Source organism: Acomys russatus, chromosome X, assembly GCF_903995435.1.
Source record: "Acomys russatus chromosome X, mAcoRus1.1, whole genome shotgun sequence".
Lineage (NCBI taxonomy): Eukaryota > Metazoa > Chordata > Mammalia > Rodentia > Muridae > Acomys > Acomys russatus.
The window spans coordinates 65,351,319-65,366,729 of record NC_067169.1 but is presented as its reverse complement, the minus strand read 5'-3'; the positions used below and the strand labels follow the sequence as shown (position 1 = coordinate 65,366,729).

Sequence of the window (15,411 nt, the reverse complement as noted above, 5' to 3'; positions counted from 1 at the left end):
GCTTCAGGTTAGTTAAATAAAGTTAATAAAAACATTTAAGGCAGAAGCCACTGGGCTCTGTGGTTTAATAAGATTTGTTCAGCTGAATAGACCCACAATCCTTGGAGGATGTAGCTAAGACAGTACTGCAGATTTGACCTCATAAAATCCTCAGAGATCTTATCTTTCTGCCGGCAATTATTGGGTAAGTGTTGTTTAAGAGAAAAATTGAACAGATTCCATCCTACTTCCTGTTGGTCAGATTAAAATGAAATGACCACTGGAGTGGATTAGTATGGAAACTTTGCCAGTAGCCAAAAACACAAACACTTGAGGTGGAATTGTGAAATATGTGTGTGTGTGTGTGTTTGTTTATATAGACTTTGGGCACTTTAAAATAAATTTTGCTGAACACATATTGCAATAGAACCACCTTTGAGAGTTAATTTTCCACTGTACAGACAACAAAAGAAATCCAGAGAAATTTCCCTAACTCTGAAGGTATATACTGTGTATCAAAAGATAATGAAGCTAGGTACTCTATCATTAACCCTGGTAAAAATTCATTTCCTTGATAGTTAATAAGCTTCACTCCTTCTTGGGCCTTATAAAGTCCCCTACAGGCCGTGAGTATACAGATGAAATATCTTCCAAAACACCTGTACTGACATGGCCACAAAAACCTTGCCTTGAAGAACCTGCCAACATTCCCAGGGTCATAAATACCTCTTTACCAACCCTACCCCACCTCACTCAGTTTTCCCAAACTGTTCCAGGGTATGTGTATCTTTGCCTGTGTACTCTCTGCCAACCAAGATCCCAAATTGCACTCACCTGCCCTGCTAAGCTTCCATCCCTCCAGCCCCATTCAGTGTACAAAAGCTGGTAATCTCAAGGTGGAGAAATGGACACAGAGAGGCAATATGACACCTTTCATCAAGGCATATTTAGGAATACACTTGTAGAACTTCTGTATGAGAACTGGTGAAGATTCTATCTCCACTGCATCACTCTCCAACTCCAAAAATATAACATGGCTATTTATCATGATTATTTATCAACCTAAATGAATTTACAACCACCTGCGAGAAGGACTTTTGATCATGCCTATAATAGATTATCTTGGTTGCAATAATTAAATTGGTTATCATAGTTGAGGTTCCTGGCTGTATAAATTTATTAAAAGGGATTCACATTCATTCTTTCATTATTCTGATTCCTAATTGTGGATGCAAAGTAGCTAGCTGTTTTCTGTTTCTGCTTCCTGTACTTCCTTGCCACATTAGACTGTATCTTTGAACTATGAGCGAGAATAAGCTTTTCTCCCTTAAATGACTCTTGTCTGAGTATATTATCACAGAAAAAAAGAAAAAACTAAAATAATATGAGATGAAGACATAAAAGAGTTTATATTTTCCTCCAGGAAGGCCCCATATGCATACTGGAGCTCACAGAGCATCAACTTAAGGTTCAGCACATGGATAGCTGTAGGCCTGTTGGAGAGAGCTGAATATTTATTGTATCACTTCTATACTTAGAGTGAAGCCATTCTCATAGGAAAATACAGGTCCCTTTGGCCATGAGATTCACGTGTGACTCAGCTTATAAGCAGTCCTGTTACCCAAGGGGCCATCTCTTAACCATGGGGACTAGAATCTTTAAGCTATTGCTCATACCCAGAACTCTGTATCTTTTCTTAAAATTATATAGACCTATGCTTGAGTGGAACAGCATTCATTTTTGCTGCCTATGTTGCTGGCCTTGGTATATGACATTGTGTCTATAAGAGTCAGGAAGGAACCAATTTATAATGAATAAAAATGGACTGGGCTCTGCCTTTTAAACCACTACCCAACCTAAGGCAATATAATATAATGAAAGAATTATTGATTGAGTAAAGTAGAGAGAAATAAGAATAAGAATTTGCCTAGAAACTTAGCATTAGAATGGAAAGCACTAATGCTGAAACAAATTAATGACCCACATTCCTGGGTATCCATATAGATGCCTTTGGAACAGTTTCAGCATCTGAAAATATATATTTCCTCAGTCTATAAAACTTCTATAAAACTAACATTATCTGTGACTTGTGGCAATTGTCTAAAGAATTGAGTGAGAAAATCAGGAAACTAGGGCTTGGTGAGATTGTTCTGTGGGTAAGAGACCATACAACTCTTGCAGAATACTGAAGTTTGAGTTCTAGCACCCATGTCAGGTGATTCCCAGCAACCCATAATACTACTCGTATATGATCCAATACCCTTTTCTGGTCTTCAAGGACACTTGATTACACATGGTGTATATAACCCTCAAGTGCATACACACATAATAAAAATAAGATATTCGGTGGAATCCAAGATGGTGGCACCCAGTATCTACCATGTCTAAAGAGCAGAGGAACAGAGGCTAGGAAATGTATTGAAGGGAATAATGCAGGAGCACCCAGCCTCCTTCCCTCCTCATCGTAGCCAGACAACCCTTGGTGCGGAAGTCACAAACCTCAAGCACCATGCAATCCTCCAAATACTGCAGAAAGTACAGCCGCCCACCCCCACCCCCTAGGAACAGAGAATCTATTCAATGACATTGGTAAGTGAAAGGACCGCTGATCCAAAACACAAATTTGGAGACTTCTCAGACTGAACAGTTTGGGAAGGTCAGAAGCAGCCTCCCATGCCCATCAGAGCTGAACATCCCCCAGGGTACAGGAGTCACAAACCTTGAGCACCCTGATCTACTGTACAAGGACAATTGCTCAACTATGTTGACAGCAGATTTATTTGTAATAGCCAGAAACTGGAAACAACCTCCACCGAAGAATGGATAAAGAATCTATTACATTTATACAATGAAATACTATTCAGCTATCAAAAGCAAAGAAATCTTAAAATTGGCAGGCAAATGGATGGAACTAGATACGATCATCCTGAGTGAGGTAACCTAGACCCAGAAAGACACACATGGTATATACTCACCTATAAGTAGATATTAGCCCAACATAGATGTTCTCTGAGAGACTCCACACAGTGGAGGATCAGGACAGATACTGGAACCAGAAGCTGGACTCTGGGTCAAGCATTGAAAGTTTTACAGAAGAGTGGGAGAAGGGATGCCAATGTCAATGCATGCAGAAAACCAAGACCTCCATTCATATATAACTGATGGACAGCCAGTTCTCCACGTGTGGGAAGGAGGCTTCTGCTGAACCTCTGACACACACTCTGGTGCCCATGATTTTGTCACTGACCATTGGCAAGATGGCCTAGTGGGCACAGAGGAAAAGGATGCAGGCTATCCTAATGAAACCTAATAGGCTGTTGCCAGACAATTGGGGTAAGAGGGCCTCCCTATCAGAGATCTAGTGGATGGGAATAGGCAGAAGAGAGAGGGAGGGTGGTAATGGGAAGATAAGAGAAACGGGATAACAATTGGGATATAATGTGAATAAAATATAATAAATAAAATATATATTTTAAAAAGATATTTAAAAAATCAAGATATTGAACAAAATGACAAAACTGAACAGGAGCATTAAATGAACATCAGTGTTCAGAACTCCTACAGGGTGGTGCTGCTTTACTTTTAACTCTTAAAGAGAAGGAAAACAAGGAGTACTCAAAGTTATTTAAAGTTTTGATTGTTTTGAATTTTTATTTATTTATTTATTCATTTTACAACCTGATTGTACCCCTCCTCTCCTTTTCTCCTTGTCCCGTCCTCCCACCCTCTACTATTCCCTCGCCCCTTCTCCTTACAAAAGGGTAGCCCCCCAGACAAACCTATCCCATCACATCAAGCCATATTAGGACTGAGCAAATCCTCTTCCTCTGTGACCAGAAGTTTTTATTTTCAGGGGTAAACAAAACATCCCTCTGGAGGGATTAAATTCTGATGAGATTCCCAAGTCTTGTCACTCCTATAATTTTCAGGAAATGATATAATGTCTGTTATGTTGTGGTAAAGATCTCTTAAGTAGAAAACATTTTGAGACTAGAGTGGTTAATACAATGTTGTATTCTAGAACACAGGAAATTGAAAATGAATAGTAGAGATGTAGGAGAGCAGTACTCTGGAAGAAATAAATTGTCAGGTTGAGCGAGATACTCACCCTTTTATTTTCTACTAGTAATTTTCTACTGTAATGAAATATGTTGTGCATAGATTTTTCCAGTACTATTTCTAAACTCTGTAAACATGCTCTTGCTTGTGTACATACATGTTTGGTTGACAAAATCAGTCCCCATTAGGAAAAACTGAGGAAGAAAACATTTTCCCCACTATTTACCACAGCTGCTTTTAAAACTTGACAATGCCATTTCTAGATTTGTTGTTACTTTTTGGTAGAATAGTAAGGAATGGAGTAAAGAACTAAAATAAAATTTCATTAACAATAGACAAGCAGGTATAATGAATTTTAGAATGTAATTGTCCTTCTATGAGTCTCTATTCCATGCTTAGATGGAAAAATAATGACAAATACTAGATGATATAACTCTATAGTGGGTGAAACATATGTACTCTGTAGGGCAATGAGAGGTACTTTTATTTCATTGACACCATTGTGAACTTTTAAAATGTCTAATCTTTCACAAGAGCCTTTAGGGATTGTGAGGATCAAATGTCTTTTCAGCAACCGGGTGATGGCCTATAAAATTTCATCCATTCTACAAAATTATAGAAAATACTGATTTATTTGGAGCTGTGTATTTAAGAAACCGTAAATTGGTGACGAATTTTATATTTAAATTTTACTGCAAGGGGATAGTCTACAGGATTCAATGAGGTAACATGAAAATTTCAACAAACCTCTGGAAATTCCTAGAAAAAAGTCTAGTGTTTGCCAGTGGAACACATTATTTGGATCCTTAAAAATGCATATCTAGAACAGTATCTCAAAGCTCTTTCATAATTTATATAATTTTCTCTCATGTTTCAGTCATGAAAGATCTCAAATTCAACACATTGGAGGAAAGCCATGCTGTCATGTATAAAAGAGACTTACTCAGTTCTGACACATGATCAACTGATCTGCATTGTCAAGAATCAGGTAAAGAGGTCTGTGTGGAGCTGCGATTGTGGGGTTGTCTATTCCACAGGATGGGGTTTGTGAAAGTTGTGAAGAATAAGGCCTACTTTAAGAGGTACCAAGTGAGATTCAGAAGGCGGTGAGAGGATAAAACGGACTACTATGCCCGGAAAAGACTGGTGATCCAGGACAAAAATAAGTACAACACACCCAAGTACAGGATGATAGTCCGAGTCACCAACAGAGACATCATCTGTCAGATTGCGTACGCCCGTATAGAAGGGGACATGATAGTCTGCTCTGCGTATGCACATGAACTGCCAAAGTACAGTGTGAAAGTTGGCCTGACAAATTATGCTGCAGCCTACTGCACTGGCCTGCTGCTGGGCCGCAGGCTTCTCCATAGGTTTGGCAGGGACAAGATCTACGAAGGCCAGGTGCAGGTGACAGGAGACAAGTACAATGTGGAAAGCATTGATGGTCAGCCTGGTGCCTTCACTTGCTATCTGGATGCAGGTCTTGCCCGAACTACAACTGGCAAGAAAGCTTTTGGGGCCCTGAAGGGAGCTGTGGATGGAGGCTTGTCTATCCCTCATAGTACCAAATGATTCTCTGGTCATGACTCTGAAAGCAAGGAGTTCAATGCAGAACTGCATTGGAAGCACATCATGGATCAGAACGTTGCAGACTACATGTGATACCTAATGGAGGAAGATGAAGATGCATACAAGAAACACTTCTCTCAGTACATAAAGAACAGCATCACTCCAGACATGACGGAGGAGATGTACAAGAAAGCTCATGCTGCTATCCGAGAGAATCAGGTCTATGAGAAGAAGCCCAAGAGAGAAGAGAAGAAGAAGAGGTGGAACCATCCTAAAATGTCCCTTGCCCAGAAGAAAGATTGGGTTGCTCAAAAGAAAGCGAGCTTCCTCAGAGCTCAGGAGTGGGATGCTGAGAGCTAAAGCAGTTTTCTATGAAGAGTTTTATTTTCCATAAAGACAAGCAAAAAAAAAAGAAAAAAAAGAATCAGATTAAATGTACATTGAACATATCTACTTCATGGTCATGCCAGAATCATATCATCCATACAAGCAACTGACTTATCTGCTTCCATCCTTTTTATTCCCAATTATTATGTCTACCACACCTTGAGTTACAGAAAAACATAAAAAATTAATGTTTGGAGGTTTGCTGAAAATAACAAAGAAAATATTACTTTTATCAATTTCCTATAATGTATTTCAATCTGAATAAAATACAATGTTCATCTCTCAAAGGCATTCCGTAATCAAGATTGCATACATGATACGTAAAGAGGGGATTTTTAAGGCTGTAGGGGAAAATAAACACTTGACAAATAGAGGTGTCCCAGTTTACCTGATAGAAAACTTTTCAGCACAAAAATTACAGGTAAAGACAGAATTGCTGGTATTATTAACATACTTAAAAAACAATGTGTGTGCATGTACACACACACAGAGAGAGAGAGAGAGAGAGAGACAGAGAGAGAGAGAAGTACAACTCAGTGTCTTTAATGGATGCACACAAAAAAATTATAAAATTATAACAAACTGAATATAATAAACATAGAATAGCATTCACCATGATGGATCAACTCTTTCTACATATATAGTTAAATAAGTATGCTAGAGCATTTTAGCAGAAAAATAAACAAACAACATGTGGTTATCTTAATTGTTAGAGAAGTGGCATTTAATAAAATGTCATATCCCTTTATGATAAAAATTATTAACAAATTAAATATCAAAAATTTATTCAACCTATAAACTATCATTTATTTTAAGTTAACAGGTTTGTTAAAATGTAAGCTGGAAGGTGGCACATACCTTTAATCCCAGAACATGGGATGCAGAGGGAGGAAGATTTCTGACTTCTAGGCCAGCCTACTCTACAGAGTGAGTGTGAACATACACCTGGGTTTCTGAGTTATTTGTAGCACTGCTTATAATATCCAAGAAAGGGAAAAAAGCTAAGTGATCATCTACTTTATAAATAAAATATAATGAAACATTATTTATCAAGAATAAAAATTGAGTCTTGTCATTGGCAACACTATGGTTGGGACTGTATAGAATATTTTATATGATGTAAATCTTGTGTATCATATCATGTGATCTTATGTAGAATCTTAAATTTTTTTAATCATAAAACTTGTGTGATAATGTTTCTAGAAGGTAAAAGCAGTAGCAGTGTGGATGAACTTTGAATGGGTGTATCAATTCTAATGTTATAACTAGATAGGAACAAGACAGTCAGAGGTATTACAACAAATTGTGGTAAATAAATATAAGTATACATTTTATTTTTTAAAAGCCATATGTAAGAGATTGAAAAGTTTTCACTGTAGAAATGATTTATATTTGGTAGAATATTTAACCTAATTTAAATATTCTATGTATGTGGGGGGAGGGTATATGTGAGAATCAAACATTATATAGCACTTTACTTATTTGCACAACCTTTAAATTTTTTCTATTAGTTAGTTATGTTAGGACAAGGAACAGTCTCCTTTAATAGATCACAACTATTGACTGCATATGTGTCTCAACATTAATGGTAATACAGCATTCAGGATGGTTTCTGTTTCTACTAACAGAAAACTGGGATTATTTTTCTTCCATCTTTCAATAAATCTTACAGTATGTTGTTTTAAATTTTTATCAAAACATTCTTTTTGAGGGTGATCAAAGTTTTGGTGATACTTTTTCTAAAGTTTTTAAAGCTTAAAAATTCTAAAATAAGAGGATCCAAGATGGCGGCGAGCAGTGTGGACTGCGTTTGGAGGCTCCAGTGAACAATTCAGGGAATTGCACAGATTTCTGAGCCAGGAACACCGAGGTCCGAACATCACGGCAGCAGGAGTGCTCCACGGTTCGGAGGGACCAGGGTGCGGAGGACCTGCGTGCCCCTGCACACGGGAGGAGCGTGGTTTTTCTCTGATCGGAGCGGCAGCGGCAGAGGCGGCAGCACCAGCGGCACCAGCAGCGGCGGCTGAGGTTTGCAGCTCATAGCCTTCCGGTGGAGGCGATTGGTGTGGTGGCTGGTGGGAATTGCTGCGGGAGAGGGGACTCGGGGCAGGATTTGGGTCACGTGGAGCCTTTGGACCCAGACTGGACTCGGCGGACAGTTCGGCCCCAGAGTCCCGGGTACTGGCCCGGCCCAGCAAACAATTCTGCCTGAGGCACTAACTCAGCGTGGCCATAGCTCCCCTGCTGTGGCGCAGGCTTAGTTGAGCACGCTGCTCCACACTAGGCACTATCTCAGCTCAGCGGCAGCTCCCCTGCGGTGACACAGTCTGGGCGGAGCACTTGGTTTCACAACAGGCGCTAACTCAGAGCAGCCGCAGTTCTCCTGCTGTGGCGCTTGGTGACGTGCTCGGTTCCATCCTAGGCACCACCTCAGCTCAGCGGCAGCTCCCCTGCGGGGACACAGTCCGGGCGGAGCACTTGTCCCACCACTGGCGCTAACTCAGAGCAGCCGCAGTTCTCCTGCTGTGGCGCAGGCTTGGTGAAGTGCTCGGTTCCATCCTAGGCACCACCTCAGCTCAGCGGCAGCTCCCCTGCGGGGACACAGTGCGGGCGGAGCACTTGTTCCACCACTGGCGCTAACTCAGAGCAGCCGCAGTTCTCCTGCTGTGGCACAGGCTGGACAGAGCTCTCGGTTCCACCAGCTCTAAGACTCTGGTTGGACACAGTGTACAGTTTGAATCCAGAATTCCTGGCTGAGATTGGTGGTCAGGTCGGGCCCTGAGTCAATAACTGACCACAGCACGCACTTTGGGCCAAAAGGCCCTAGTGGAGCTTGGTGCGTAGTCCCAGCCCAAAAATTCTGGCTGGGCCCTGTGTGCATTTTGGGCCCAAAATCCCTAGCTGAGCTTGGCAGACGGTTCTGGCCCTGAGAATCTAGCTGAGTTCTGCCCGTGGTTCGGTCCCAGTGCTCCTGGCTGGACTTGGCAGGGAACGCAGAAGGCTGTGGATACCTTGGCCTGACCCAATGCTCATTCAGAGACCCAGAACAATTGCAGGATCCACAGCAGAGGGGGACTGAGGATCACTGGCTGTGAGAGACCAGAACAACAGGGCTAACCTCCTAACATCCACACCAGTGAAGCTTTGAGCTCGCAGCCTAAGGAAATCGTAAGAAAACAAGTAAATCTATCGTCAGACACCCTCCATTCAACTCTGGAAGCTACCCAACAAAAACAAAGACGACAAGATGTCTAAAGGACAACGAAAAAGCATACGCAAAAAACCCCAAAACAACATGGCGTCTCCAGTTTCCAGCTATCCCAAAGAAAACCACCAAGAGAACTCAAATACAACGGAAATACAAGAAAATGACCTCAAATCCTTAGTAATGAGGATGATAATGGAGGAAACAAATAAAATTCGTAATCAAATGCAGGAAGACGCAGACAAACAGGTGAGAGACATAAAAGAAGCACATAGAGTGGAACTGGAAAAATTGCAGGAAAATACAAACAACCAGATGAAAGAAATAACTAAAACGGTTCAAGCTCTGAAGACCTATAAAGAGGCAATGGAAGAAACTCAGGAATATACAAAAAATCAGATGAAAGAAATCAAAAAATCAGTTCAAGATCTGAAAATGAAAATGGATTCAATGATAAACACACAGACAGAAGAAAAACGAGAACGTGAGACCTCAGAGAAGAAGGCGAGCAACACAGAGGTGAGCTTTTCTAACAGAATCCAAGAGATGGAAGAACGAATCTCAGGGCTAGAAGATACAATCACAGATATTGAATCAACCATTAAAGAAAATGCCAAATCTGGAAAACTCCTGACACAAAACATCCAAGAAATTAAGGACACCATGAAAAGAAGAAATTTGCGGATAATAGGCATTGAAGAAAGAGAAGACATCAGTCTCCATGGCCCAGAAACTATTCTCAACAAAATCATAGAAGAAAATTTCCCCAATCTAAAGAAAGAGAGATGCCTATAAACATACAAGAGGCCTACAGAACACCAAATAGAATTGACCAGAAAAGAAAAACTGCCCGCCACATAATAATCAAAACACAAAACATGCAGAACAAAGAAAAAATTAAAAGCTGCAAGGGAAAAGGGCCAAATAACATTTAATGGTAAACCTATCAGAATTACACCTGACTTCTCAGCAGAGACCATAAAAGCCAGAAGGGCCTGGACAGAGATCCTGCAAACCCTAAGAGAACACAGATGCCAGGCCAGACTACTTTACCCAGCAAAATTATCAATAACCATTGATGGAGAAAACAAAATATTCCATGACAAAAACAAATTCAAACAGTACCTATCCACAAACCCAGCTTTACAGAAGGTACTAGAAGGAAAACTCCATCCCAAAGGGTCAAGCTACAACCAAAACTACCCAGGAAATAGATAACTATCCCATGGCAAAAACACAACTACACAAACGCTCGACTGGAAACAACATCAAAATTAAGACTCTTAACAGTCACTGGTCATTAATATCTCCCAACATCAATGGCCTCAATTCTCCAATAAAAAGACACAGACTAACCGAATGGGTACATAAACAAGACCCAACATTCTTCTGCATCCAAGAAACACATCTCACCCATAATGAAAGGCATTACCTCAGGGTAAAAGGTTGGAAAAAAATATTCCAAGCAAATGGTCACAAGAAGCAAGCAGGTGTAGCCATTTTAGTATCGAACAAAATAGACTTTCAACCAAAATTAATCAAAAGGGATGAGGAAGGACACTTCATACTCATCAAAGGTAAAGTCAACCAAGATGACATCACAATTCTGAACATCTATGCTCCCAATACAAGGGCACCCACATATGTAAAAGATCTCCTAAAAAAGCTTAAACCACACATCGATCCCCACACAATAATAGTGGGAGACTTCAACACCCCACTCTCACTGAAGGATAAGTCATTGAAACAGAAACTAAGCCGAGAAATAACATCATTAACCAAGGCCATGGGTCAAATGGATCTAACAGATATCTATAGAACCTTTCACCCAAACAAGAAAGAATACACCTTCTTCTCTGCACCCCATGGAACCTTCTCCAAAATTGATCACATCGTAGGTCACAAAGCAAGCCTCAACAGATACAAGAGGATTGAAATAATACCTTGTATCCTATCAGATCACCATGCTCTTAGGCTGCAATTCAACAACAAAGAAATAACAAAAAGTCTACACGTTTGTGGAAACTAAACAACTCTCTGCTAAATGACACCTGGGTCAGGGAAGAAATAAAGAAAGAAATCAAGGAGTTTCTGAAATTCAATGAAAATGAAGAAACAACATACCCAAATTTGTGGGATACATTGAAAGCACTGCTAAGAGGAAAATTCATAGCACTAAGTGCCTTTAAAAAGAAATTGGAAACATCGCACATAAGCATCTTAACAACACAACTGGAAGCCCTAGAAAAAAAAGAAGCAGAAACACCCAGAGGAGTAGACGCCTGGAAATTATCAAACTCAGGGCTGAAATTAACAAATTAGAAACTAAGAAAACAGTCCAAAGAATCAACAAAACCAAAAGCTGGTTCTTTGAGAAAATCAACAAGATAGACAGACCATTAGCCAAACTAACTAAAAGGCAGAGAGACAGTATTGAAATGAACAAAATCAGAAATGAAAAGGGAGACATAACAACAGACACTGAAGAAATTCAAAGAATCATAAGATCCTACTTTGAAGGCATATACGCCACAAAATTTGAAAATCTAAGGGAAATGGACGATTTTCTTGATCAAGTTCACTTGCCAAAGTTGAGTGAAGAACAGATAAAAAGTTAAATAGTCCCATTTCCCCTACAGAAATAGAAGCAATCATCGATGGTCTCCCAACCAAAAAAAGCCCAGGGCCAGATGGTTTCAGTGCAGAATTCTACCAGACCTTTAAGGGCGAGCTAATACCGATACTCTTCAAGCTACTCCAAAAGATAGAAATGGATGGAAAATTACCAACTTCATTCTATGAGGCCATAGTCTCATTGATACCTAAACCTCACAAAGACTCAACAAAGAAAGAGATTTCAGACCAATTTCTCTTATGAACATAGATGCAAAAATACTAAATAAAATACTTGCAAAACGAATACAGGAGCACATCAAAGATATCATTCATCATGACCAAGTAGGCTTAATTCCAGGCATGCAGGGATGGTTTAATATACGGAAATCCATCAATGTAATCCATCATATAAACAAACTGAAAATAAAAAACCACATGATCATCTCCTTGGATGCAGAGAAAGCATTTGATAAAATTCAACACCCATTCATGTTTCAAGTTTTAGAGAGATCGGGGATACAAGGCACTTTCCTCAACATAATAAAGGCTATCTACAGCAAGCCAATAGCCAAAAAAGTAAATGGTGAGATACTCAAGGAAATTCCTCTCAAATCGGGAACAAGGCAAGGCTGCCCACTCTCTCCATATCTCTTCAATATAGTACTCGAAGTTCTAGCCAAGCAATAAGACAACAAAGGAGATCAAGGGTATCCAAATGGGAAAGGAGGAAGTCAAATTATCCCTCTTTGCAGATGTATGATAGTGTACATAAGTGACCCTCAAAACTCCACCAGAGAACTCCTAAAGCTGATAAACACCTTCAGCAAATTGGCTGGATACAAAATTAACTCAAAAAAGTCTGTAGCCTTCCTATACACAAAAGACAAGGTACAGAGGAAGAAATTAGGAAACCACACCCTTCACATTAGCCACAAGCAATAAAATACTAGGAGTTACCCTAACTAAGCAAGTGAAGGACTTGTATGAAAAAAATTTCAAAACTCTGAAGAAAGAGATTGAAGATGACCTGAGAAGATGGCGTGATCTTCCTTGCTCATGGATCGGAAGAATTAACATAGTAAAAATGGCCATCCTACCAAAAGCAATCTACAGATTCAATGCAATCCTTATCAAAATAACTACACAATTTTTTAAAGACATTGAAAGTTCAATTCTGAACTTCATATGGAAAAACAAAAAACCCAGAATAGCCAAAACAATCTTGTACAATAAAAGATGCTCCGGAGGAATCTCCATACCTGATCTCAAACTGTACTATAAAGCAATAGTACTTAAAACAGCATGGTACTGGCACAGCAACAGGCTGGTTGATCAGTGGAATCGAATCGAAGACCCAGATATGAATCCACACACATATGGTCACTTGATTTTTGACAAAGGAGCCAAATCCATTCAATGGAAAAAGGATAGCATCTTCAACAAATGGTGCTGGTCTAACTGGAGGTCTATGTGTAAAAAAATGAAACTGGACCCATATTTGTCACCTTGCACAAAACTAAAATCCAAGTGGATTAAAGACCTCAACATAAAACCAGAGACACTAAGCCACTTAGAAGAAAAGTGGGAAAGAGCCTGGAACATATTGGCACAGGAGACAACTTCCTGAACAGAACACCAACGGCCCAGGCCTTAATGTCAACCATTAATAAATGGCACCTCATGAGGCTGAGAAGCTTCTGTAAGGCAGGAGACACTGTCAAGAGAACAAAGCGACAGCCTACAGACTGGGAAAAAATCTTCACCAACCCTACATCTGACAAAGGTCTAATATCCAAAATATATAAAGAACTCAAGAAATTAAACACCACCAAACCAAATAACCCAATTGAGAAATGGGGCTCGGAACTAAACAGAGAATTCTCAACAGAAGAGTATCAAATGGCTGAGAAACACTTAAAGAAATGCTCAACCTCCTTAGTCATCAGGGAAATGCAAATCAAAAACAACTCTGAGATTCCATCTTACACCCATCAGAATGGCTAAGATCAAAAATTCAAGCGACACCACATGCTGGCGAGGATGTGGGGAGAGAGGAACACTCCTTCATTGCTGGTGGGAATGCAAACTAGTACAGCCACTTTGGAAATCTATCTGGTGCTATCTCAGAAAAATGGGAATAGGGCTTCCTCAAGACCCAGCTATTCCACTCCTTGGAATATACCCAGAAGATGCTCCAGCACACAACAAGAAAATTTGCTCAACCATGTTCATAGCAGCCTTATTCATAATAGCCAGAACATGGAAACAGCCTAAGTGTCCCTCAGTAGAAGAGTGGATAAAGAAACTGTGGTACATATACACTATGGAATACTACTCAGCTATTAAAAACAAGGAATTCCCGAAATTTGTGGATAAATGGATTGAGCTAGAAATGATCATAATGAGTGAGTTAACCCAGAAGCAGAAAGACTCAAATGGTATATACTCACTTATATCTGCATACTAGCCCAAGGGGCATGTCCCACGAAAGCCTTCACTTACCAGGAAACTGGGACAGAGGGGAAGGCATCCTATTGGGACTCTAAATGAGAGACGCATGGGAGAACAGCAAAATAAAAGGATCCAGAGGGTCCTAGAAATCTACAAGTAGAACAATATGATAGGCAGATTTGGGCCCAGGGGTCCCGCTCAAACTAAGGCACCAGCCAAGGACAATACAGGAGGTAAACTTTAAACCCCTTCCCAGATCTAGCCAATGGTCAGAATATTCTCCACAGTTGAGTGGAGAGTGTGATACGACTTTCTCACATACTCTGGTGCCTCACATTTGACCATGTCCCCTGGAGGGGGAGACCTGGTGGCACTCAGAGGAAGGACAGCAAGTAGCCAAGAAGAGACTTGATACCCTATGAGAATATATAGGGGGACGTAATCCCCCTCAGGAACAGTCATAGGGGAGGGGAATAATGGGAAAATGGGGGGGGGAGGAATGGGAGGATACAAGGGATGGGATAAACATTGAGATGTAACAAGAATAAATTAATAAAAAAAAAAAGAAAGAAAAAAAAAAATCTAAAATGTGCCAGAGTGATGTAAGTGTAACTTTTCACTGGAAGTATTGAGAATTAATGAATGCAGGAAGAGGCTTTATCATGACTACATTTGTATACCTAAAATTCTGTCATGAGAGACAAGAAAGGAACTCACTTGTCAATTGCTTATGTATCCTAAGTAATAATGACTATTTTTAATTATAATTAAGTTTATTTATTTATTTATTCATTTTATAACTCAATTGCAGGCTCCTCCCCTTTCTCCCCCTTTCTCATCCTCCTTCTCTCTTCTCCCATTATCCAGTTCTCCTTAGAAGTGTGGATCCCTCTCAGTACAAACCCACCTCAGCACCTCAAGTTGCACTAGGACTAAGCATATCCTCTTCCACTGAGGACAGACAAGACAGCCAGTTAGGGAAAAGTGATCCAAAAGCAGGCAATAGAGTCCATGTCAGGGATAGGCCCTGATTCACTTTCTAGGAGACTCACATGAAGACCAAACTCCCCATCAGTTACATATGTGTGCGGGCCTAGGTCTTGACCATGCAAGCCCCTTTGTCTCCTTTAGTTGTCTTATTG

General features: G+C 40.2%; 1 pseudogene; it reads left to right on the top strand.

The window, feature by feature from the left end:
* The first annotated feature begins 5,070 nt into the window (after positions 1–5,070).
* On the top strand, positions 5,071–5,970 carry LOC127184998 (60S ribosomal protein L5-like; annotated as a pseudogene).
* The last annotated feature ends 9,441 nt before the right edge of the window (positions 5,971–15,411 follow it).